At 42.6% G+C, this 4786-nt stretch overlaps 1 long non-coding RNA gene across 4 annotated transcripts; it reads left to right on the forward strand.

The window, feature by feature from the left end:
- Positions 1–400: 400 nt before the first annotated feature.
- LOC109732137 (uncharacterized) lies at positions 401–3933 on the forward strand. 4 transcript variants are annotated; one of them, XR_012184432.1, is made up of 7 exons: positions 404–848; positions 1585–1659; positions 1833–1882; positions 1987–2097; positions 2348–2433; positions 2925–3122; positions 3603–3933. It is a non-coding gene; the product is annotated as an uncharacterized lncRNA (long non-coding RNA). The 4 variants fall into 4 exon arrangements; XR_005756694.3 differs by having other exon boundaries at positions 401–848; positions 1833–2097; positions 2922–3122; XR_005756691.3 differs by having other exon boundaries at positions 1833–2097.
- The last annotated feature ends 853 nt before the right edge of the window (positions 3934–4786 follow it).

Consider the following 4786-nt stretch of genomic DNA (forward strand, 5'->3'; position numbering starts at 1 on the left):
TTAGGTGACACACTTTTGTTGGCAAAGGTCTATTAATCTCTACAGGAGATATGTCGGCGTAGCTCTGAAGCTTTGTAATCAGATCATCTGTCAGCCAATGTACATCATAATAGACACACTATGTGTCGGAAATCATGCAACGACAATGTATATGTCGGCAACCACTTAGTGACATATCATCTGTCGGTAGATGTGCACATCCTGATAGTTTTTCAGTCGGCGTAGGTATGTGCTTAACGACATAATATATGTCGGCGTAGGTAGGGTGTATGGACACAGATTAAGTGTCGGCGTATGTGGACACGTGTCAAGCAAGGAAAGGCCAAACAATTGCCCGTGAATTAGGCGTGAGAGCCCAAAAAATTTAGTGCGGGCGGCCCAGTTTTCACCCCCAAAGAACCTGTAGCCTCACATCCACTCGCGTTAACCCTATCCACTCTGCCCCTGCCCCCAACTTCCGCCGCCGCCGTTCTCGGGGTCTCCATCCTCGGACTCGTCCCTGCCGCCACCCGCGGCCATAGCCCCGAGCTCCCGGCCCCCTCCATCGCATGCCTTCCCTGCCCCCTTCTTTGCCACCACATGGGCATCTTTGTTGGCCCGAGTCCCCACCGACGGCGGTGAGCATAACCCAGATCCCTAACCCCATCGATGCATGCCTTCCCCAGTGACGCGGTCACCGACAGCCGCGTCCGCCGGGGCCTTCACCGACCACCGCTAGCCCTCACGAAGGACCAAGACAACGCCCTCCTCTTCCTCCTCTCAGGGAAAGACCCCTCCTCTTCTTCCTGTCAGGAAGGACCAAGACAGCGCCCTCCTCTTCCTCCTCTCAGGGAAAGATCCCGTATGTGGTATGTTGCATCCCAGGAAAAATTATCTTCTGCCATTCTCATGTGCCTGCCTAGTTGGTTATATCTATTAGTTTGGTCTAACAAGCTCTTGTCTATTATGTGATGTTTTATTTCTCTAAAAATGCTACGGATCTGAAAATTTTCAGTTACTCTGTTATGGATCTGGTTTAACTCTAATGCTGATGCACTATTGTTCTCATTGCAGACTATTAATGCATTTAGTTCTCTGTGAAAAATTCCAGTTACTTTATTAATTGTGTTGTGTGACTAGTTTGTCAGGCATCCAGTAATACTTCTGTTGGTGCGTGAAGTTCAACAAAATATTATAAAAGTGAACCTTGATTTTAATTTGGAGACACAAGAAAGACACTGACATATAAAATGTCATCGAGACAATGGCATATATATGTCATTAGGAAAATGAATGCACATGTAGGAAATTGTTGGTCTGGTGTCCTGTTTTAACACTTGTTTGGACCATCTGAAATATTACACCCTAAATCCTATGAAAACCTTGGGAACTTATTATCACTGGATCTTATTGTTGCCATATAAGCTTGATTGCTGATCTACAACATGGTTATGCTTTATGTAATGTCTTCACCTTTGTTTGGTCAATCTGAATAGAAGAACAAAAACACAACTCTCCAATCCTTTAGATTCAGTATGTGGCTCCATGCAAGTTTATCACTGGCATATAATAATATGATGATAAGCTTCATTGTTTTATTTTCAGCTTGTGCTAGAGGCATGCCGCTGGCACCGCTGGGCCCTTATTTATCTTATACAAGCCATTTGAGGATATGACGTGGTAAGTCAGCAAATGGAATGGATGGATCCATCATTTTGCCATCCTGATGCTTGTCCAGGATTTCCTTTTTGTTAACCAGTTCAACTAGTCCGTCATTTTAATCTAGGCCCGAGAAATGAAGGTTCAGTTTATCACAAACAATTTTAATATGTATCAGCTTACTATCTTGGCAGATGAGCTGTTTTTCACTCAACGCGTGGCGAGTCCACTTGGAACTGAATAGGCACTGGTTTTTCTTCTTACTCTCCATGAGCCCCTTATACTACTGCTATGGTTTATGTGCCTACTTTTAACTCTCTCAACTAAAATTGGGCTGCTTTGTTTCAGCTGATCTGATAGTGTGGGTGGGATCTACAGAACAACCTTGAGATGTGTCTGCGACCAGTCCACATTCTGCACAACTCCCACAACTTGAAGACCAAGATCTTTGCCATTTAAGTAAGTCTCTGCACCCCAAATGGCTTATTTCAAAGTGTAGAGCTTAGTTTGCAACTGAATGGCTCAGTTTGTCCTGTGATTGCGTCATGTGTAATTTAAATTCACTACTACCAGCACTAGCCGTTGTAATTGTGGCTCACCAATTGTATTAGGAAATGCTCTGCTAATGTTTGTGCAACTCATGACCGGTATTTGAAACAATTCAGTGGGCATTACGTAACAGCTGAACACCACTTTTATTTTATGGTAGATGGTTGAGAGAATAAAGTGGATGGATGACCAATCCGAGAAGGGCATTGAACAAAGTGTAGGTATCATGGTCAATTATCTGTAAAGGTATGCCTTTAGCCTTTTAGTGTGTTTAGAAGTTACAAGATGACATGATTTTTTTCTCTGTATGTAGGATCTATCTGCATGCATACTGTATTTATCGGCTTTATTCATACTGATGTCTTCCCAAAGCAACTATGTATTAGAACATAAGCAATAGGGGCCTGAACCAATGAACCCTTTTTTGGCCGATAAAAAAGCAATACATACCTGCTTGGTTCGATTATTTTTTAATAGTCCATGCTTTGGAAATTAACTCTACATGTCGTAGAGATGCTATTTTGTGACTTGACTAATATTTGAGCGATTAAACTGACTCAGACATGTACTTTTTATGCTTAAATTCAGTGTTGTACCTTGATACACCTATGCCAATTGAACATAATTATAGAGTACAAAATAGATGAATTAGTGCAGTTACATACAGTTGTCGTCATTACAATGCTCAACACTGAGAAACAAGTTACTAATCCATTTACTCTTGCTGACAATAGTAGGGAACCATGACCACCAGCATGCAGCGCAGGCAATGGGCGGAGAACAGATGGCTACCTCTCTGGGAACCATGGTCACCCACATGCAGCGGATAACGAATGGTGGATGGAAGGCTACCTCACCAGGAACCAGGTCCACGACTTATTGTGGGCAATCGGTGGCGAACGGAGGGCTACTTTGCCGGGTACCTCAACTACTAGGTACATTCTTTGTTTCAGTAGTAATTAGCTCACATGCTATTGCATAAGAACAGATTCTAAAATGTCACTTTACAAGGTTGTTGGCCTATGTGTTAACACTAAATTGCTTGTGTATCTATGTGTCACGGTTTCCTTTTTTATCCATGGTTATGTAGCTCTTAATCATGAAAATCTAGAGAGGTTGCGAAGGAGTTTGTCTTTTCTTCAGTGAATGCTTATGTAATAGGCTATAAAATAAGCTACTGGGTTGTATGATCTCTGTTTTGGATGGTCAATACCTTCATTGTTGATAAAACTGCAAGCACATGAACATAGTTCTATATGGTACCATGTGAGCCAATTATAACTTTTGTAGAAACCATACTGTTAACTATGATATCATGAGGATTTATTGATCGAATATGTGTTAATACACAAATGAGCTTTGAACAACTTGAGCTGACTCCACTTTCTTGACAATTTTTTGTGAAAAAATTTCAGGCACTTAGCCAACTGGTGCACATGGACGTGATGACTTTGCAGCGTTTATGGACCAACCAACTTGTAATCATGGATCTTATTTGTCTTCTAGACCATTTGGTGATTTGGTTATTTTGGAGCTTGCATTGTGTGCATCTGGATACAGACTTGTGTGTTCTGGATCATCTAGTTGAAGTTTCTCATACCAGCAAATAGTGCTATCTTTTTGTGACTTGTGTGTTCTGGGTGATTGTTAAGATGGTAAAAAACTATGCTTTGTCAAGATTGATGTGTTTGTCAACTTGTGTTCAATGTATATGCACGTTTGTGAATATATTTCATTATTGTACAATGTGTTCATCTTGAACCTGCTTCTAGATGTGCGGATAATAATTGAATCCGTTTAGAGCTTATATATATTGTTTGGCGGCACATCACTTTACCAGCAATTTATCAGTCGGCAAAGGCACTATCTGTCGGTGTAGGTAGGGTGTATGCTGATAGACTATCTGTTGGAATAGATATGGTGTACGTGGCTAATAAAGTGTCGGCATAGGTCGGGGTATATGTGGACACGCTATCTGTTGGCATAGGTAGGGTGTATGTTGTCTGATAAAGTGTCGGTGTATGTAGGGTGTATGTGGACATACTATCTGTCGGCGTATGTAGGGTGTATGCCGACTGAAAAAGTGTCGGGAAGTAAATAACTGTCGGCATTACCTTTGCCCACAGCAAGTCCTCCGACTCTTTCTTCTTCTGTCAGCATTGGTGTTAGCTACAACTTAACTGTCGGCAAAGGTACCCTATGCCGACACATTGGTGTGTCACGGAAGCTCTACCGTGGTGTAGTGCATGCTAGCAGGGAAGACAATGCGAGGTGCTTCCTGCCTTGATGCTTCAGCTTGGGCCACAACAGACTTCCTCTCCTGTTTGGCAGCCATCTTGGGGTCGATGCCAGGATGCCCAAGTGCCTTGCGCTTTTCGGCCTCATTGTGGACTTGAACACATTTTCTTGCGGAGAGTTTCATCCGCTCTCTTGAACCTTTTGCTTCTTCACGCTTCTTGTGAAACTCTTCCTTGAGGTTATGCAGCATCTACTTGAAGCTTTGAACATCAGCCACACTGAGCTTGGCCATGTTCCTCTTGAATTGAGCTTTCTCATGGTCAATCTTGTTCTTCAGTTCGACAATCTTCTGAGCCAGAGC

The sequence above is a fragment of the Aegilops tauschii genome, chromosome 5 (assembly GCF_002575655.3).
Source record: "Aegilops tauschii subsp. strangulata cultivar AL8/78 chromosome 5, Aet v6.0, whole genome shotgun sequence".
NCBI classification, from domain to species: Eukaryota; Viridiplantae; Streptophyta; class Magnoliopsida; order Poales; family Poaceae; genus Aegilops; species Aegilops tauschii.